The following is a 22,362-nucleotide window of genomic DNA, read 5'->3' as shown; positions in this document are numbered from 1 at the left end:
AACCGCCCTCCAATCTGGAGAGGCAGAAAGGCCGTCTTGTCTAATAGGAACTAGCCTACTCACGCTGAAGCATCTATTTCACATTAGAGAAACGGCCCTCCAACCTGGAGAGGCAGAAAGGTCACCTCGTCTAATGGGAACTAGCCTACTCACACTGAAGCATCTTTTTCCCTTTAGGGAAACAGCCCTCCAATCTGGAGAGGCAGAAAGGTCCTCTCGTCTAATGGGAACTAGCCTACTAACACTGAAGCATCTATTTCCTATTAGAGTAACGGCCCTCCAATCTGGAGAGGCAGAAAGGTCCTATGGTCTAATGGGAACTAGCCTACTCACACTGAAGCATCTATTTCCCATTAGAGAAACGGCCCTCCAACCTGAAAAGGCAGAAAGTTCCCTTCATCTAATGGGAACTAGTCTACTCACAATGAAGCTTTTTTTTCCCATTAGAGAAATGGCCCTCCAACCTTGAGAGGCAGAAAGTTCCCCCGTCTAATGGGAACAAGCCTACTAACACTGAAGCATCTATTTCCCATTAGAGAAATGGCCGTCCAATCTGGAGAGGCAGAAAGGTCCTCTTGTCTACCGGGAACTAGACTACTCACACAGAAGCATCTATTTCCCATTAGAGAAAAGGCCCTCCAACCTGGAGAGGCAGAAAGCTCCTCTCATCTTCTGGGAACTAGCCTACTCACAATGAAGCATATATTTCCCATTAGAGAAATGGCCCTCCAACCTGGAGAGGCAGAAAGTTCCCCCGTCCAATGGGAACTAGCCTACTAACATTGAATCATCTATTTCCCATTAGAGAAATGGCCCTCCAATCTGGAGAGGCAGAAAGGTCTTCTTGTCAAATGGGAAATAGCCTACTTCCACTGAAGCATCTATTTCCCATTAGAGAAACGGCCCTCCAATTTGGAGAGGCAGAAAGGTCCTCTCGTCTAATGGGAACTAGCCTACTCACACTGAAGCATCTATTTCCCATTAGAGAAACGACCCTCCAATATGGAGAGGCAGAAAGTTCCCCCCGTCTAATGGGAACTAGCCTACTAACACTGAAGCATCTTTTTCCTATTAGAGAAACGGCCCTCCAATCTGGAGAGGCAGAAAGGTCCTCTCATCTTCTGGGAACTTGCCTACTCACAATGAAGCATATATTTACCATTAGAGAAATGGCCCTCCAACCTGGAGAGGCAGAAAGTTCCCCCGTCTAATGGGAACTAGCCTACAAACACTGAAGCATCTATTTCCCATTAGAGAAACGGCCCTCCAATCTGGAGAGGCAGAAAGCTCCTCTCGTCTAATGGGAACTAGCCTGCTCAAACTGAAGCATCTATTTCCCATTAGGGAAACGGCCCTCCAATCTGAAGAAGCAAAAAGGTCCTGTTTTCTAATGGGAACTAGCCTAGTCACAATGAAGCATCTATTTCCCATTAGAGAAATGGCCCTGCAACCTGGAGACGCAGAAAGTTCCCCCGTCCAATGGGAACTAGCCTACTAACACTGAAGCATCTATTTCCCATTAGGGAAATGGCCCTCCAATCTGGAGAGGCAGAAAGGTCCTGTCGTCTAATGGGAACTAGCCTACTCCCACTGAAGCATCTATTTCCCATTAGAGAAACGGCCCTCCAACTTGGAGAGGCAGAAAGGTCCTCTCGTCTAATGGGAACTAGCCTACTCCCACTGAAGCATCTATTTCCCATTAGAGAAACGGCCCTCCAACTTGGAGAGGCATGAAGGTCCTCTCGTCTAATGGGAACTAACCTACTCACAATGAAGCATCATTTTCCCATTAGAGAAACGACCCTCCAACATGGAGAGGCAGAAAGTTCCCCCTGTCTAATGGGAACTAGCCTACTAACACTAAAGCATCTATTTCCTATTAGAGAAACCACCCTCCAATCTGGAGAGGCAGAAAGGTCCTCTTGTCTACGGGGAACTAGCCTACTCACACAGAAGCATATATTTCCCATTAGAGAAATGGCCCTCCAACCTGAAAAGGCAGAAAGGTCCCCTCATCTAATGGGAACTAGCCTACTCACAATGAAGCATCTATTTTCCATTAGAGAAATCGCCCTCCATTCTGGAGAGGCAGAAAGATCCTCTTGTCTAATGGGAACTAGCGTACTAACACTGAAGCATCTATTTCCTATTAGAGTAACAGCCCTCCAATCTGGAGAGGCAGAAAGGTCCTCTGGTCTAATGGGAACTAGCCTACTCACACTGAAGCATCTATTTCCCATTAGAGAAACGGCCCTACAACCTGAAAAGGCAGAAAGGTCCCCTTGTCTAATGGGAACTAGCCTAGTCACAATGAAGCATCTAATTCCCATTAGAGAAATGGCCCTACAATCTGGAGAGGCAGAAAGGTTCTGTTTTCTAATGGGAACTAGACTACTCACACTGAAGCATCTATTTCCTATTAGAGAAACGGCCCTCCAAACTGGAAAGGCAGAAAGGTCCCCTCGTCTAATGGGAACTAGCCTAGTCACAATGAAGCATATATTTCCCATTAGAGAAATGGCCCTACAATCTGGAGCGGCAGAACGGTCCTCTAGTCTAATGGGAACTAGCCTACTCCCACTGAAGCATCTATTTCCCATTAGAGAAACGGCCCTCCAACTTGGAGAGGCAGAAAGGTCCTCTCGTCTAATGGGAACTAGCCTACTCCCACTGAAGCATCTATTTCCCATTAGAGAAATGGCCCTCCAACCTGGAGAGGCAGAAAGTTCCCCCGTCTAATGGGAACTAGCCTACAAACACTGAAGCATCTATTTCCCATTAGAGAAATGGCCCTCCAACCTGGAGAGACAGAAAATTCCCTCGTCTAATGGGAACTAGCCTACAAACACTGAAGCATCTATTTCCCATTAGAGAAACGGCCCTCCAATCTGGAGAGGCAGAAAGGTCCTTTCGTCTAATGGGAACTAGCCTACTAACACTGAAGCATCTATTTCCCATTAGAGAAAAGGCCCTCACACCTGGAGAGGCAGAAAGGTCTCCTCGTCTAATGGGAACTAGCCTGCTCAAACTGAAGCATCTATTTCCCATTAGGGAAACGGCCCTCCAATCTGAAGAAACAAAAAGGTCCTGTTTTCTAATGGGAACTAGACTACTCACACTGAAACATCTATTTCCTATTAGAGAAACGGCCCTCCAAACTGGAAAGGCAGAAAGGTCCCCTCGTCTAATGGGAACTAGCCTAGTCACAATGAAGCATCTATTTCCCATTAGAGAAATGGCCCTACAATCTGGAGCAGCAGAAAGGTCCTCTCGTCTAATGGGAACTAGCCTACTCACACTGAAGCATCTATTTCCCATTAGAGAAACGGCCCTCCAATCTGGAGAGGCAGAAAGGTCCACTTGTCTAATAGGAACTAGCCTACTCACGCTGAAGCATCTATTTCCCATTAGAGAAACAGCCCTCCAATCTGGAGAGGCAGAAAGGTCCTCTCGTCTAATGGGAACTAGCCTACTAACACTGAAGCATCTATTTCCTATTAGAGTAACGGCCCTCCAATCTGGAGATCAGAAAGGTCCTATGGTCTAATGGGAACTAGCCTACTCACACTGAAGCATCTATTTCCCATTAGAGAAACGGCCCTCCAACCTGAAAAGGCAGAAAGGTCCTTTCATCTTCTGGGAACTGGCCTACTCACAATGAAGCATATATTTCCCATTAGAGAAATGGCCCTCCAACCTGGAGAGGCAGAAAGATCCCCTGTCCAATGGGAACTAGCCTACTAACATTGAATCATCTATTTCCCATTAGAGAAATGGCCCTCCAACCTGGAGAGGCAGAAAGATCCCCTGTCCAATGGGAACTAGCCTACTCACACTGAAACATCTATTTCCCATTAGAGAAACGACCCTCCAACATGGAGAGGCAGAAAGTTCCCCCGTCTAATGGGAACTAGCCTACTAACACTGAAGCAGCTTTTTCCTATTAGAGAAACGGCCCTCCAATCTGGAGAGGCAGAAAGGTCCTCTTGTCTAATAGGAACTAGCCTACTCACGCTGAAGCATCTATTTCCCATTAGAGAAACGGCCCTCCAACCTGGAGAGGCAGAAAGGTTGCCTCGTCTAATGGGAACTAGCCTACTCACACTGAAGCATCCTTTTCCCTTTAGGGAAACAGCCCTCCAATCTGGAGAGGCAGAAAGGTCCTCTTGTCTACGGGGAACTAGACTACTCACACAGAAGCATGTATTTCCCATTGGAGAAATGGCCCTCCAACCTGGAGAGGCATAAAGGTCCTCTCATCTTCTGGGAACTTGCCTACTCACAATGAAGCATATATTTCCCATTAGAGAAATGGCCCTCCAACCTGGAGAGGCAGAAAGTTCCCCCGTCTAATGGGAACTAGCCTACAAACACTGAAGCATCTATTTCCCATTAGAGAAATGGCCCTCCAACCTGGAGAGACAGAAAGTTCCCCCGTCTAATGGGAACTAGCCTACAAACACTGAAGCATCTATTTCCCATTAGAGAAACGGCCCTCCAATCTGGAGAGGCAGAAATGTCCTCTCGTCTAATGGGAACTTGCCTACTCACACTGAAGTATCTATTTCCCATTAGAGAAAAGGCCCTCACACCTGGAGAGGCAGAAAGGTCTCCTCGTCTAATGGGAACTAGCCTGCTCAAACTGAAGCATCTATTTCCCATTAGGGAAACAGCCCTCCAATCTGAAGAAGCAAAAAGGTCCTGTTTTCTAATGGGAACTAGACTACTCACACTGAAGCATCTATTTCCTGTTAGAGAAACGGCCCTCCAAACTGGAAAGGCAGAAAGGTCCCCTCGTCTAATGGGAACTAGCCTAGTTACAATGAAGCATCTATTTCCCATTAGAGAAATGGCCCTACAATCTGGAGCCGCAGAAAGGTCCTCTCGTCTAATGGGAACTAGCGTACTCCCACTGAAGCATCTATTTCCCATTAGAGAAACGGCCCTCCAACTTGGAGAGGCAGAAAGGTCCTCTCGTCTAATGGGAACTAGCCTACTCCCACTGAAGCATCTATTTCCCATTAGAGAAACGACCCTCCAACTTGGAGAGGCATAAAGGTCCTCTCGTCTAATGGGAACTAACCTACTCACAATGAAGCATCATTTTCCCATTAGAGAAACGACCCTCCAACATGGAGAGGCAGAAAGTTCCCCCTGTCTAATGGGAACTAGCCTACTATCACTAAAGCATCTATTTCCTATTAGAGAAACGGCCCTCCAATCTGGAGAGGCAGAAAGGTCCTCTTGTCTACGGGGAACTAGCCTACTCACACAGAAGCATATATTTCCCATTAGAGAAATGGCCTTCCAACCTGAAAAGGCAGAAAGGTCCCCTCATCTAATGGGAACTAGCCTACTCACAATGAAGCATCTATTTCCCATTAGAGAAATCGCCCTCCATTCTGGAGAGGCAGAAAGGTCCTCTGGTCTAATGGGAACTAGCCTACTCACAATGAAGCATCTATTTCCCATTAGAGAAACGGCCCGCCAACCTGAAAAGGCAGAAAGGTCCCCTCATCTAATAGGAACTAGTCTACTCACAATGAAGCATCTTTTTCCCATTAGAGAAACGGCCCTCCAACCTTGAGAGGCAGAAAGTTCCCCCGTCTAATGGGAGCTAGCCCACTAACACTGAAGCATCTATTTCCCATTAGAGAAACGGCCCTCCAATCTGGAGAGGCAGAAAGGTCCTCTTGCCAAATGGGAACTAGCCTACTCCCAACTGAAGCATCTATTTCCCATTAGAGAAACGGCCCTCCAACTTGGAGAGGCAGAAAGGTCCTCTTGCCAAATGGGAACTAGCCTACTCCCACTGACGCATCTATTTCCCATTAGAGAAACGGCCCTCCAACTTGGAGAGGCAGAAAGGTCCTCTCGTCTAATGGGAACTAGCCTACTCACACTGAAGCATCTATTTCCCATTAGAGAAACATCCCTCCAACCTGAAAAGGCAGAAAGGTCCCCTCATCTAATGGGAACTAGCCTACTCACAATGAAGCATCTATTTCCCATTAGAGAAATCGCCCTCCATTCTGGAGAGGCAGAAAGATCCTCTCGTCTAATGGGAACTAGCCTACTAAGACTGAAGCATCTATTTCCTATTAGAGTAACGGCCCTCTAATCTGGAGAGGCAGAAAGGTCCTCTTGTCTACCGGGAACTAGACTACTCACACAGAAGCATCTATTTCCCATTAGAGCAATGGCCCTCCAACCTGGAGAGGCAGAAAGGTCCTCTCATCTTCTGGGAACTAGCCTACTCACAATGAAGCATATATTTCCCATTAGAGAAATGGCCCTCCAACCTGGAGAGGCAGAAAGTTCCCCCGTCCAATGGGAACTAGCCTACTAACACTGAAGTATCTATTTCCCATTAGTGAAATGGCCCTCCAATCTGGAGAGGCAGAAAGGTCCTCTTGTCAAATGGGAAATAGCCTACTTCCACTGAAGCATCTATTTCCCATTAGAGAAACGGCCCTCCAACTTGGAGCGGCAGAAAGGTCCTCTCGTCTAATGGGAACTAGCCTACTCACACTGAAGCATCTATTTCCCATTAGAGAAACGGCCCTCCAACCTGAAAAGGCAGAAAGGTCCCCTCATCTAATGGGAACTAGTCTACTCACAATGAAGTATTTTTTTCCCATTAGAGAAATGGCCCTCCAACCTTGAGAGGCAGAAAGTTCCCCCGTCTAATGGGAACAAGCTTACTAACACTGAGCATCTATTTCCCATTAGAGAAATGACCCTCCAATCTGGAGTGGCAGAAAGGTCCTCTTGTCTACCGGGAACTAGACTACTCACACAGAAGCATCTATTTCCCATTAGAGCAATGGCCCTCCAACCTGGAGAGGCAGAAAGGTCCTCTCATCTTCTGGGAACTAGCCTACTCACAATGAAGCATATATTTCCCATTAGAGAAATGGCCCTCCAACCTGGAGAGGCAGAAAGTTCCCCCGTCCAATGGGAACTAGCCTACTAACACTGAAGTATCTATTTCCCATTAGTGAAATGGCCCTCCAATCTGGAGAGGCAGAAAGGTCCTCTTGTCAAATGGGAAATAGCCTACTTCCACTGAAGCATCTATTTCCCATTAGAGAAACGGCCCTCCAACTTGGAGCGGCAGAAAGGTCCTCTCGTCTAATGGGAACTAGCCTACTCACACTGAAGCATCTATTTCCCATTAGAGAAACGACCCTCCAACATGAAGAGGCATAAAGTTCCCCCCGTCTAATGGGAACTAGCCTACTCACACTGAAGCATCTATTTCCTATTAGAGAAACCGCCCTCCAATCTGGAGAGGCAGAAAGGCCGTCTTGTCTAATAGGAACTAGCCTACTCACGCTGAAGCATCTATTTCACATTAGAGAAACGGCCCTCCAACCTGGAGAGGCAGAAAGGTCACCTCGTCTAATGGGAACTAGCCTACTCACACTGAAGCATCTTTTTCCCTTTAGGGAAACAGCCCTCCAATCTGGAGAGGCAGAAAGGTCCTCTCGTCTAATGGGAACTAGCCTACTAACACTGAAGCATCTATTTCCTATTAGAGTAACGGCCCTCCAATCTGGAGAGGCAGAAAGGTCCTATGGTCTAATGGGAACTAGCCTACTCACACTGAAGCATCTATTTCCCATTAGAGAAACGGCCCTCCAACCTGAAAAGGCAGAAAGTTCCCTTCATCTAATGGGAACTAGTCTACTCACAATGAAGCTTTTTTTTCCCATTAGAGAAATGGCCCTCCAACCTTGAGAGGCAGAAAGTTCCCCCGTCTAATGGGAACAAGCCTACTAACACTGAAGCATCTATTTCCCATTAGAGAAATGGCCGTCCAATCTGGAGAGGCAGAAAGGTCCTCTTGTCTACCGGGAACTAGACTACTCACACAGAAGCATCTATTTCCCATTAGAGAAAAGGCCCTCCAACCTGGAGAGGCAGAAAGCTCCTCTCATCTTCTGGGAACTAGCCTACTCACAATGAAGCATATATTTCCCATTAGAGAAATGGCCCTCCAACCTGGAGAGGCAGAAAGTTCCCCCGTCCAATGGGAACTAGCCTACTAACATTGAATCATCTATTTCCCATTAGAGAAATGGCCCTCCAATCTGGAGAGGCAGAAAGGTCTTCTTGTCAAATGGGAAATAGCCTACTTCCACTGAAGCATCTATTTCCCATTAGAGAAACGGCCCTCCAATTTGGAGAGGCAGAAAGGTCCTCTCGTCTAATGGGAACTAGCCTACTCACACTGAAGCATCTATTTCCCATTAGAGAAACGACCCTCCAATATGGAGAGGCAGAAAGTTCCCCCCGTCTAATGGGAACTAGCCTACTAACACTGAAGCATCTTTTTCCTATTAGAGAAACGGCCCTCCAATCTGGAGAGGCAGAAAGGTCCTCTCATCTTCTGGGAACTTGCCTACTCACAATGAAGCATATATTTACCATTAGAGAAATGGCCCTCCAACCTGGAGAGGCAGAAAGTTCCCCCGTCTAATGGGAACTAGCCTACAAACACTGAAGCATCTATTTCCCATTAGAGAAACGGCCCTCCAATCTGGAGAGGCAGAAAGCTCCTCTCGTCTAATGGGAACTAGCCTGCTCAAACTGAAGCATCTATTTCCCATTAGGGAAACGGCCCTCCAATCTGAAGAAGCAAAAAGGTCCTGTTTTCTAATGGGAACTAGCCTAGTCACAATGAAGCATCTATTTCCCATTAGAGAAATGGCCCTGCAACCTGGAGACGCAGAAAGTTCCCCCGTCCAATGGGAACTAGCCTACTAACACTGAAGCATCTATTTCCCATTAGGGAAATGGCCCTCCAATCTGGAGAGGCAGAAAGGTCCTGTCGTCTAATGGGAACTAGCCTACTCCCACTGAAGCATCTATTTCCCATTAGAGAAACGGCCCTCCAACTTGGAGAGGCAGAAAGGTCCTCTCGTCTAATGGGAACTAGCCTACTCCCACTGAAGCATCTATTTCCCATTAGAGAAACGGCCCTCCAACTTGGAGAGGCATGAAGGTCCTCTCGTCTAATGGGAACTAACCTACGCACAATGAAGCATCATTTTCCCATTAGAGAAACGACCCTCCAACATGGAGAGGCAGAAAGTTCCCCCTGTCTAATGGGAACTAGCCTACTAACACTAAAGCATCTATTTCCTATTAGAGAAACCACCCTCCAATCTGGAGAGGCAGAAAGGTCCTCTTGTCTACGGGGAACTAGCCTACTCACACAGAAGCATATATTTCCCATTAGAGAAATGGCCCTCCAACCTGAAAAGGCAGAAAGGTCCCCTCATCTAATGGGAACTAGCCTACTCACAATGAAGCATCTATTTTCCATTAGAGAAATCGCCCTCCATTCTGGAGAGGCAGAAAGATCCTCTTGTCTAATGGGAACTAGCGTACTAACACTGAAGCATCTATTTCCTATTAGAGTAACAGCCCTCCAATCTGGAGAGGCAGAAAGGTCCTCTGGTCTAATGGGAACTAGCCTACTCACACTGAAGCATCTATTTCCCATTAGAGAAACGGCCCTACAACCTGAAAAGGCAGAAAGGTCCCCTTGTCTAATGGGAACTAGCCTAGTCACAATGAAGCATCTAATTCCCATTAGAGAAATGGCCCTACAATCTGGAGAGGCAGAAAGGTTCTGTTTTCTAATGGGAACTAGACTACTCACACTGAAGCATCTATTTCCTATTAGAGAAACGGCCCTCCAAACTGGAAAGGCAGAAAGGTCCCCTCGTCTAATGGGAACTAGCCTAGTCACAATGAAGCATATATTTCCCATTAGAGAAATGGCCCTACAATCTGGAGCGGCAGAACGGTCCTCTAGTCTAATGGGAACTAGCCTACTCCCACTGAAGCATCTATTTCCCATTAGAGAAACGGCCCTCCAACTTGGAGAGGCAGAAAGGTCCTCTCGTCTAATGGGAACTAGCCTACTCCCACTGAAGCATCTATTTCCCATTAGAGAAATGGCCCTCCAACCTGGAGAGGCAGAAAGTTCCCCCGTCTAATGGGAACTAGCCTACAAACACTGAAGCATCTATTTCCCATTAGAGAAATGGCCCTCCAACCTGGAGAGACAGAAAATTCCCTCGTCTAATGGGAACTAGCCTACAAACACTGAAGCATCTATTTCCCATTAGAGAAACGGCCCTCCAATCTGGAGAGGCAGAAAGGTCCTTTCGTCTAATGGGAACTAGCCTACTAACACTGAAGCATCTATTTCCCATTAGAGAAAAGGCCCTCACACCTGGAGAGGCAGAAAGGTCTCCTCGTCTAATGGGAACTAGCCTGCTCAAACTGAAGCATCTATTTCCCATTAGGGAAACGGCCCTCCAATCTGAAGAAACAAAAAGGTCCTGTTTTCTAATGGGAACTAGACTACTCACACTGAAACATCTATTTCCTATTAGAGAAACGGCCCTCCAAACTGGAAAGGCAGAAAGGTCCCCTCGTCTAATGGGAACTAGCCTAGTCACAATGAAGCATCTATTTCCCATTAGAGAAATGGCCCTACAATCTGGAGCAGCAGAAAGGTCCTCTCGTCTAATGGGAACTAGCCTACTCACACTGAAGCATCTATTTCCCATTAGAGAAACGGCCCTCCAATCTGGAGAGGCAGAAAGGTCCACTTGTCTAATAGGAACTAGCCTACTCACGCTGAAGCATCTATTTCCCATTAGAGAAACAGCCCTCCAATCTGGAGAGGCAGAAAGGTCCTCTCGTCTAATGGGAACTAGCCTACTAACACTGAAGCATCTATTTCCTATTAGAGTAACGGCCCTCCAATCTGGAGATCAGAAAGGTCCTATGGTCTAATGGGAACTAGCCTACTCACACTGAAGCATCTATTTCCCATTAGAGAAACGGCCCTCCAACCTGAAAAGGCAGAAAGGTCCTTTCATCTTCTGGGAACTGGCCTACTCACAATGAAGCATATATTTCCCATTAGAGAAATGGCCCTCCAACCTGGAGAGGCAGAAAGATCCCCTGTCCAATGGGAACTAGCCTACTAACATTGAATCATCTATTTCCCATTAGAGAAATGGCCCTCCAACCTGGAGAGGCAGAAAGATCCCCTGTCCAATGGGAACTAGCCTACTCACACTGAAACATCTATTTCCCATTAGAGAAACGACCCTCCAACATGGAGAGGCAGAAAGTTCCCCCGTCTAATGGGAACTAGCCTACTAACACTGAAGCAGCTTTTTCCTATTAGAGAAACGGCCCTCCAATCTGGAGAGGCAGAAAGGTCCTCTTGTCTAATAGGAACTAGCCTACTCACGCTGAAGCATCTATTTCCCATTAGAGAAACGGCCCTCCAACCTGGAGAGGCAGAAAGGTTGCCTCGTCTAATGGGAACTAGCCTACTCACACTGAAGCATCCTTTTCCCTTTAGGGAAACAGCCCTCCAATCTGGAGAGGCAGAAAGGTCCTCTTGTCTACGGGGAACTAGACTACTCACACAGAAGCATGTATTTCCCATTGGAGAAATGGCCCTCCAACCTGGAGAGGCATAAAGGTCCTCTCATCTTCTGGGAACTTGCCTACTCACAATGAAGCATATATTTCCCATTAGAGAAATGGCCCTCCAACCTGGAGAGGCAGAAAGTTCCCCCGTCTAATGGGAACTAGCCTACAAACACTGAAGCATCTATTTCCCATTAGAGAAATGGCCCTCCAACCTGGAGAGACAGAAAGTTCCCCCGTCTAATGGGAACTAGCCTACAAACACTGAAGCATCTATTTCCCATTAGAGAAACGGCCCTCCAATCTGGAGAGGCAGAAATGTCCTCTCGTCTAATGGGAACTTGCCTACTCACACTGAAGTATCTATTTCCCATTAGAGAAAAGGCCCTCACACCTGGAGAGGCAGAAAGGTCTCCTCGTCTAATGGGAACTAGCCTGCTCAAACTGAAGCATCTATTTCCCATTAGGGAAACAGCCCTCCAATCTGAAGAAGCAAAAAGGTCCTGTTTTCTAATGGGAACTAGACTACTCACACTGAAGCATCTATTTCCTGTTAGAGAAACGGCCCTCCAAACTGGAAAGGCAGAAAGGTCCCCTCGTCTAATGGGAACTAGCCTAGTTACAATGAAGCATCTATTTCCCATTAGAGAAATGGCCCTACAATCTGGAGCCGCAGAAAGGTCCTCTCGTCTAATGGGAACTAGCGTACTCCCACTGAAGCATCTATTTCCCATTAGAGAAACGGCCCTCCAACTTGGAGAGGCAGAAAGGTCCTCTCGTCTAATGGGAACTAGCCTACTCCCACTGAAGCATCTATTTCCCATTAGAGAAACGACCCTCCAACTTGGAGAGGCATAAAGGTCCTCTCGTCTAATGGGAACTAACCTACTCACAATGAAGCATCATTTTCCCATTAGAGAAACGACCCTCCAACATGGAGAGGCAGAAAGTTCCCCCTGTCTAATGGGAACTAGCCTACTATCACTAAAGCATCTATTTCCTACTAGAGAAACGGCCCTCCAATCTGGAGAGGCAGAAAGGTCCTCTTGTCTACGGGGAACTAGCCTACTCACACAGAAGCATATATTTCCCATTAGAGAAATGGCCTTCCAACCTGAAAAGGCAGAAAGGTCCCCTCATCTAATGGGAACTAGCCTACTCACAATGAAGCATCTATTTCCCATTAGAGAAATCGCCCTCCATTCTGGAGAGGCAGAAAGGTCCTCTGGTCTAATGGGAACTAGCCTACTCACAATGAAGCATCTATTTCCCATTAGAGAAACGGCCCGCCAACCTGAAAAGGCAGAAAGGTCCCCTCATCTAATAGGAACTAGTCTACTCACAATGAAGCATCTTTTTCCCATTAGAGAAACGGCCCTCCAACCTTGAGAGGCAGAAAGTTCCCCCGTCTAATGGGAGCTAGCCCACTAACACTGAAGCATCTATTTCCCATTAGAGAAACGGCCCTCCAATCTGGAGAGGCAGAAAGGTCCTCTTGCCAAATGGGAACTAGCCTACTCCCAACTGAAGCATCTATTTCCCATTAGAGAAACGGCCCTCCAACTTGGAGAGGCAGAAAGGTCCTCTTGCCAAATGGGAACTAGCCTACTCCCACTGACGCATCTATTTCCCATTAGAGAAACGGCCCTCCAACTTGGAGAGCAGAAAGGTCCTCTTCGTCTAATGGGAACTAGCCTACTGACACTGAAGCATCTATTTCCCATTAGAGAAACATCCCTCCAACCTGAAAAGGCAGAAAGGTCCCCTCATCTAATGGGAACTAGCCTACTCACAATGAAGCATCTATTTCCCATTAGAGAAATCGCCCTCCATTCTGGAGAGGCAGAAAGATCCTCTCGTCTAATGGGAACTAGCCTACTAAGACTGAAGAATCTATTTCCTATTAGAGTAACGGCCCTCTAATCTGGAGAGGCAGAAAGGTCCTCTTGTCTACCGGGAACTAGACTACTCACACAGAAGCATCTATTTCCCATTAGAGCAATGGCCCTCCAACCTGGAGAGGCAGAAAGGTCCTCTCATCTTCTGGGAACTCGCCTACTCACAATGAAGCATATATTTCCCATTAGAGAATGGCCCTCCAACCTGGAGAGGCAGAAAGTTCCCCCGTCCAATGGGAACTAGCCTACTAACACTGAAGTATCTATTTCCCATTAGTGAAATGGCCCTCCAATCTGGAGAGGCAGAAAGGTCCTCTTGTCAAATGGGAAATAGCCTACTTCCACTGAAGCATCTATTTCCCATTAGAGAAACGGCCCTCCAACTTGGAGCGGCAGAAAGGTCCTCTCGTCTAATGGGAACTAGCCTACTCACACTGAAGCATCTATTTCCAATTAGAGAAACGGCCCTCCAACCTGAAAAGGCAGAAAGGTCCCCTCATCTAATGGGAACTAGTCTACTCACAATGAAGTATTTTTTTCCCATTAGAGAAATGGCCCTCCAACCTTGAGAGGCAGAAAGTTCCCCCGTCTAATGGGAACAAGCTTACTAACACTGAGCATCTATTTCCCATTAGAGAAATGACCCTCCAATCTGGAGTGGCAGAAAGGTCCTCTTGTCTACCGGGAACTAGACTACTCACACAGAAGCATCTATTTCCCATTAGAGCAATGGCCCTCCAACCTGGAGAGGCAGAAAGGTCCTCTCATCTTCTGGGAACTAGCCTACTCACAATGAAGCATATATTTCCCATTAGAGAAATGGCCCTCCAACCTGGAGAGGCAGAAAGTTCCCCCGTCCAATGGGAACTAGCCTACTAACACTGAAGTATCTATTTCCCATTAGTGAAATGGCCCTCCAATCTGGAGAGGCAGAAAGGTCCTCTTGTCAAATGGGAAATAGCCTACTTCCACTGAAGCATCTATTTCCCATTAGAGAAACGGCCCTCCAACTTGGAGCGGCAGAAAGGTCCTCTCGTCTAATGGGAACTAGCCTACTCACACTGAAGCATCTATTTCCCATTAGAGAAACGACCCTCCAAACATGAAGAGGCATAAAGTTCCCCCCGTCTAATGGGAACTAGCCTAATCACACTGAAGCATCTATTTCCTATTAGAGAAACCGCCCTCCAATCTGGAGAGGCAGAAAGGCCGTCTTGTCTAATAGGAACTAGCCTACTCACGCTGAAGCATCTATTTCACATTAGAGAAACGGCCCTCCAACCTGGAGAGGCAGAAAGGTCACCTCGTCTAATGGGAACTAGCCTACTCACACTGAAGCATCTTTTTCCCTTTAGGGAAACAGCCCTCCAATCTGGAGAGGCAGAAAGGTCCTCTCGTCTAATGGGAACTAGCCTACTAACACTGAAGCATCTATTTCCTATTAGAGTAACGGCCCTCCAATCTGGAGAGGCAGAAAGGTCCTATGGTCTAATGGGAACTAGCCTACTCACACTGAAGCATCTATTTCCCATTAGAGAAACGGCCCTCCAACCTGAAAAGGCAGAAAGTTCCCTTCATCTAATGGGAACTAGTCTACTCACAATGAAGCTTTTTTTTCCCATTAGAGAAATGGCCCTCCAACCTTGAGAGGCAGAAAGTTCCCCCGTCTAATGGGAACAAGCCTACTAACACTGAAGCATCTATTTCCCATTAGAGAAATGGCCGTCCAATCTGGAGAGGCAGAAAGGTCCTCTTGTCTACCGGGAACTAGACTACTCACACAGAAGCATCTATTTCCCATTAGAGAAAAGGCCCTCCAACCTGGAGAGGCAGAAAGCTCCTCTCATCTTCTGGGAACTAGCCTACTCACAATGAAGCATATATTTCCCATTAGAGAAATGGCCCTCCAACCTGGAGAGGCAGAAAGTTCCCCCGTCCAATGGGAACTAGCCTACTAACATTGAATCATCTATTTCCCATTAGAGAAATGGCCCTCCAATCTGGAGAGGCAGAAAGGTCTTCTTGTCAAATGGGAAATAGCCTACTTCCACTGAAGCATCTATTTCCCATTAGAGAAACGGCCCTCCAATTTGGAGAGGCAGAAAGGTCCTCTCGTCTAATGGGAACTAGCCTACTCACACTGAAGCATCTATTTCCCATTAGAGAAACGACCCTCCAATATGGAGAGGCAGAAAGTTCCCCCCGTCTAATGGGAACTAGCCTACTAACACTGAAGCATCTTTTTCCTATTAGAGAAACGGCCCTCCAATCTGGAGAGGCAGAAAGGTCCTCTCATCTTCTGGGAACTTGCCTACTCACAATGAAGCATATATTTACCATTAGAGAAATGGCCCTCCAACCTGGAGAGGCAGAAAGTTCCCCCGTCTAATGGGAACTAGCCTACAAACACTGAAGCATCTATTTCCCATTAGAGAAACGGCCCTCCAATCTGGAGAGGCAGAAAGCTCCTCTCGTCTAATGGGAACTAGCCTGCTCAAACTGAAGCATCTATTTCCCATTAGGGAAACGGCCCTCCAATCTGAAGAAGCAAAAAGGTCCTGTTTTCTAATGGGAACTAGCCTAGTCACAATGAAGCATCTATTTCCCATTAGAGAAATGGCCCTGCAACCTGGAGACGCAGAAAGTTCCCCCGTCCAATGGGAACTAGCCTACTAACACTGAAGCATCTATTTCCCATTAGGGAAATGGCCCTCCAATCTGGAGAGGCAGAAAGGTCCTGTCGTCTAATGGGAACTAGCCTACTCCCACTGAAGCATCTATTTCCCATTAGAGAAACGGCCCTCCAACTTGGAGAGGCAGAAAGGTCCTCTCGTCTAATGGGAACTAGCCTACTCCCACTGAAGCATCTATTTCCCATTAGAGAAACGGCCCTCCAACTTGGAGAGGCATGAAGGTCCTCTCGTCTAATGGGAACTAACCTACTCACAATGAAGCATCATTTTCCCATTAGAGAAACGACCCTCCAACATGGAGAGGCAGAAAGTTCCCCCTGTCTAATGGGAACTAGCCTACTAACACTAAAGCATCTATTTCCTATTAGAGAAACCACCCTCCAATCTGGAGAGGCAGAAAGGTCCTCTTGTCTACGGGGAACTAGCCTACTCACACAGAAGCATATATTTCCCATTAGAGAAATGGCCCTCCAACCTGAAAAGGCAGAAAGGTCCCCTCATCTAATGGGAACTAGCCTACTCACAATGAAGCATCTATTTTCCATTAGAGAAATCGCCCTCCATTCTGGAGAGGCAGAAAGATCCTCTTGTCTAATGGGAACTAGCGTACTAACACTGAAGCATCTATTTCCTATTAGAGTAACAGCCCTCCAATCTGGAGAGGCAGAAAGGTCCTCTGGTCTAATGGGAACTAGCCTACTCACACTGAAGCATCTATTTCCCATTAGAGAAACGGCCCTACAACCTGAAAAGGCAGAAAGGTCCCCTTGTCTAATGGGAACTAGCCTAGTCACAATGAAGCATCTAATTCCCATTAGAGAAATGGCCCTACAATCTGGAGAGGCAGAAAGGTTCTGTTTTCTAATGGGAACTAGACTACTCACACTGAAGCATCTATTTCCTATTAGAGAAACGGCCCTCCAAACTGGAAAGGCAGAAAGGTCCCCTCGTCTAATGGGAACTAGCCTAGTCACAATGAAGCATATATTTCCCATTAGAGAAATGGCCCTACAATCTGGAGCGGCAGAACGGTCCTCTAGTCTAATGGGAACTAGCCTACTCCCACTGAAGCATCTATTTCCCATTAGAGAAACGGCCCTCCAACTTGGAGAGGCAGAAAGGTCCTCTCGTCTAATGGGAACTAGCCTACTCCCACTGAAGCATCTATTTCCCATTAGAGAAATGGCCCTCCAACCTGGAGAGGCAGAAAGTTCCCCCGTCTAATGGGAACTAGCCTACAAACACTGAAGCATCTATTTCCCATTAGAGAAATGGCCCTCCAACCTGGAGAGACAGAAAATTCCCTTGTCTAATGGGAACTAGCCTACAAACACTGAAGCATCTATTTCCCATTAGAGAAACGGCCCTCCAATCTGGAGAGGCAGAAAGGTCCTTTCGTCTAATGGGAACTAGCCTACTAACACTGAAGCATCTATTTCCCATTAGAGAAAAGGCCCTCACACCTGGAGAGGCAGAAAGGTCTCCTCGTCTAATGGGAACTAGCCTGCTCAAACTGAAGCATCTATTTCCCATTAGGGAAACGGCCCTCCAATCTGAAGAAACAAAAAGGTCCTGTTTTCTAATGGGAACTAGACTACTCACACTGAAGCATCTATTTCCTATTAGAGAAACGGCCCTCCAAACTGGAAAGGCAGAAAGGTCCCCTCGTCTAATGGGAACTAGCCTAGTCACAATGAAGCATCTATTTCCCATTAGAGAAATGGCCCTACAATCTGGAGCAGCAGAAAGGTCCTCTCGTCTAATGGGAACTAGCCTACTCACACTGAAGCATCTATTTCCCATTAGAGAAACGGCCCTCCAATCTGGAGAGGCAGAAAGGTCCACTTGTCTAATAGGAACTAGCCTACTCACGCTGAAGCATCTATTTCCCATTAGAGAAACAGCCCTCCAATCTGGAGAGGCAGAAAGGTCCTCTCGTCTAATGGGAACTAGCCTACTAACACTGAAGCATCTATTTCCTATTAGAGTAACGGCCCTCCAATCTGGAGATCAGAAAGGTCCTATGGTCTAATGGGAACTAGCCTACTCACACTGAAGCATCTATTTCCCATTAGAGAAACGGCCCTCCAACCTGAAAAGGCAGAAAGGTCCTTTCATCTTCTGGGAACTGGCCTACTCACAATGAAGCATATATTTCCCATTAGAGAAATGGCCCTCCAACCTGGAGAGGCAGAAAGATCCCCTGTCCAATGGGAACTAGCCTACTAACATTGAATCATCTATTTCCCATTAGAGAAATGGCCCTCCAACCTGGAGAGGCAGAAAGATCCCCTGTCCAATGGGAACTAGCCTACTCACACTGAAACATCTATTTCCCATTAGAGAAACGACCCTCCAACATGGAGAGGCAGAAAGTTCCCCCGTCTAATGGGAACTAGCCTACTAACACTGAAGCAGCTTTTTCCTATTAGAGAAACGGCCCTCCAATCTGGAGAGGCAGAAAGGTCCTCTTGTCTAATAGGAACTAGCCTACTCACGCTGAAGCATCTATTTCCCATTAGAGAAACGGCCCTCCAACCTGGAGAGGCAGAAAGGTTGCCTCGTCTAATGGGAACTAGCCTACTCACACTGAAGCATCCTTTTCCCTTTAGGGAAACAGCCCTCCAATCTGGAGAGGCAGAAAGGTCCTCTTGTCTACGGGGAACTAGACTACTCACACAGAAGCATGTATTTCCCATTGGAGAAATGGCCCTCCAACCTGGAGAGGCATAAAGGTCCTCTCATCTTCTGGGAACTTGCCTACTCACAATGAAGCATATATTTCCCATTAGAGAAATGGCCCTCCAACCTCGAGAGGCAGAAAGTTCCCCCGTCTAATGGGAACTAGCCTACAAACACTGAAGCATCTATTTCCCATTAGAGAAATGGCCCTCCAATCTGGAGAGACAGAAAGTTCCCCCGTCTAATGGGAACTAGCCTACAAACACTGAAGCATCTATTTCCCATTAGAGAAACGGCCCTCCAATCTGGAGAGGCAGAAATGTCCTCTCGTCTAATGGGAACTTGCCTACTCACACTGAAGTATCTATTTCCCATTAGAGAAAAGGCCCTCACACCTGGAGAGGCAGAAAGGTCTCCTCGTCTAATGGGAACTAGCCTGCTCAAACTGAAGCATCTATTTCCCATTAGGGAAACAGCCCTCCAATCTGAAGAAGCAAAAAGGTCCTGTTTTCTAATGGGAACTAGACTACTCACACTGAAGCATCTATTTCCTGTTAGAGAAACGGCCCTCCAAACTGGAAAGGCAGAAAGGTCCCCTCGTCTAATGGGAACTAGCCTAGTTACAATGAAGCATCTATTTCCCATTAGAGAAATGGCCCTACAATCTGGAGCCGCAGAAAGGTCCTCTCGTCTAATGGGAACTAGCGTACTCCCACTGAAGCATCTATTTCCCATTAGAGAAACGGCCCTCCAACTTGGAGAGGCAGAAAGGTCCTCTCGTCTAATGGGAACTAGCCTACTCCCACTGAAGCATCTATTTCCCATTAGAGAAACGACCCTCCAACTTGGAGAGGCATAAAGGTCCTCTCGTCTAATGGGAACTAACCTACTCACAATGAAGCATCATTTTCCCATTAGAGAAACGATCCTCCAACATGGAGAGGCAGAAAGTTCCCCCTGTCTATTGGGAACTAGCCTACTATCCCTAAAGCATCTATTTCCTATTAGAGAAACGGCCCTCCAATCTGGAGAGGCAGAAAGGTCCTCTTGTCTACGGGGAACTAGCCTACTCACACAGAAGCATATATTTCCCATTAGAGAAATGGCCTTCCAACCTGAAAAGGCAGAAAGGTCCCCTCATCTAATGGGAACTAGCCTACTCACAATGAAGCATCTATTTCCCATTAGAGAAATCGCCCTCCATTCTGGAGAGGCAGAAAGGTCCTCTGGTCTAATGGGAACTAGCCTACTCACAATGAAGCATCTATTTCCCATTAGAGAAACGGCCCGCCAACCTGAAAAGGCAGAAAGGTCCCCTCATCTAATAGGAACTAGTCTACTCACAATGAAGCATCTTTTTCCCATTAGAGAAACGGCCCTCCAACCTTGAGAGGCAGAAAGTTCCCCCGTCTAATGGGAGCTAGCCCACTAACACTGAAGCATCTATTTCCCATTAGAGAAACAGCCCTCCAATCTGGAGAGGCAGAAAGGTCCTCTTGCCAAATGGGAACTAGCCTACTCCCAACTGAAGCATCTATTTCCCATTAGAGAAACGGCCCTCCAACTTGGAGAGGCAGAAAGGTCCTCTTGCCAAATGGGAACTAGCCTACTCCCACTGACGCATCTATTTCCTATTAGAGAAACGGCCCTCCAACTTGGAGAGGCAGAAAGGTCCTCTCGTCTAATGGGAACTAGCCTACTCACACTGAAGCATCTATTTCCCATTAGAGAAACATCCCTCCAACCTGAAAAGGCAGAAAGGTCCCCTCATCTAATGGGAACTAGCCTACTCACAATGAAGCATCTATTTCCCATTAGAGAAATCGCCCTCCATTCTGGAGAGGCAGAAAGATCCTCTCGTCTAATGGGAACTAGCCTACTAAGACTGAAGCATCTATTTCCTATTAGAGTAACGGCCCTCTAATCTGGAGAGGCAGAAAGGTCCTCTTGTCTACCGGGAACTAGACTACTCACACAGAAGCATCTATTTCCCATTAGAGCAATGGCCCTCCAACCTGGAGAGGCAGAAAGGTCCTCTCATCTTCTGGGAACTAGCCTACTCACAATGAAGCATATATTTCCCATTAGAGAAATGGCCCTCCAACCTGGAGAGGCAGAAAGTTCCCCCGTCCAATGGGAACTAGCCTACTAACACTGAAGTATCTATTTCCCATTAGTGAAATGGCCCTCCAATCTGGAGAGGCAGAAAGGTCCTCTTGTCAAATGGGAAATAGCCTACTTCCACTGAAGCATCTATTTCCCATTAGAGAAACGGCCCTCCAACCTGGAGCGGCAGAAAGGTCCTCTCGTCTAATGGGAACTAGCCTACTCACACTGAAGCATCTATTTCCCATTAGAGAAACGACCCTCCAACATGGAGAGGCACAAAGTTCCCCCCGTCTAATGGGAACTAGCCTACTCACACTGAAGCATCTATTTCCTATTAGAGAAACCGCCCTCCAATCTGGAGAGGCAGAAAGGCTGTGTTGTCTAATAGGAACTAGCCTACTCACGCTGAAGCATCTATTTCACATTAGAGAAACGGCCCTCCAACCTGGAGAGGCAGAAAGGTCACCTCGTCTAATGGGAACTAGCCTACTCACACTGAAGCATCTTTTTCCCTTTAGGGAAACAGCCCTCCAATCTGGAGAGGCAGAAAGGTCCTCTCGTCTAATGGGAACTAGCCTACTAACACTGAAGCATCTATTTCCTATTAGAGTAACGGCCCTCCAATCTGGAGAGGCAGAAAGGTCCTATGGTCTAATGGGAACTAGCCTACTCACACTGAAGCATCTATTTCCCATTAGAGAAACGGCCCTCCAACTTGGAGAGGCAGAAAGGTCCTCTTGCCAAATGGGAACTAGCCTACTCCCACTGACGCATCTATTTCCCATTAGAGAAACGGCCCTCCAACTTGGAGAGGCAGAAAGGTCCTCTCGTCTAATGGGAACTAGCCTACTCACACTGAAGAATCTATTTCCCATTAGAGAAACGTCCCTCCAACCTGAAAAGGCAGAAAGGTCCCCTCATCTAATGGGAACTAGCCTACTCACAATGAAGCATCTATTTCCCATTAGAGAAATCGCCCTCCATTCTGGAGAGGCAGAAAGATCCTCTCGTCTAATGGGAACTAGCCTACTAAGACTGAAGCATCTATTTCCTATTAGAGTAACGGCCCTCTAATCTGGAGAGGCAGAAAGGTCCTATGGTCTAATGGGAACTAGCCTACTCACACTGAAGCATCTATTTCCCATTAGAGAAACGGCCCTGCAACCTGAAAAGGCAGAAAGGTCCCCTCATCTAATGGGAACTAGTCTACTCACAATGAAGTATTTTTTTCCCATTAGAGAAATGGCCCTCCAACCTTGAGAGGCAGAAAGTTCCCCCGTCTAATGGGAACAAGCTTACTAACACTGAGCATCTATTTCCCATTAGAGAAATGACCCTCCAATCTGGAGAGGCAGAAAGGTCCTCTTGTCTACCGGGAACTAGACTACTCACACAGAAGCATCTATTTCCCATTAGAGCAATGGCCCTCCAACCTGGAGAGGCAGAAAGGTCCTCTCATCTTCTGGGAACTAGCCTACTCACAATGAAGCATATATTTCCCATTAGAG

This window comes from Ambystoma mexicanum, chromosome 14, assembly GCF_040938575.1.
Source record: "Ambystoma mexicanum isolate Mex_15411 chromosome 14, UKY_AmexF1_1, whole genome shotgun sequence".
NCBI lineage: Eukaryota > Metazoa > Chordata > Amphibia > Caudata > Ambystomatidae > Ambystoma > Ambystoma mexicanum.
This window is presented reverse-complemented; position numbering follows the sequence as displayed.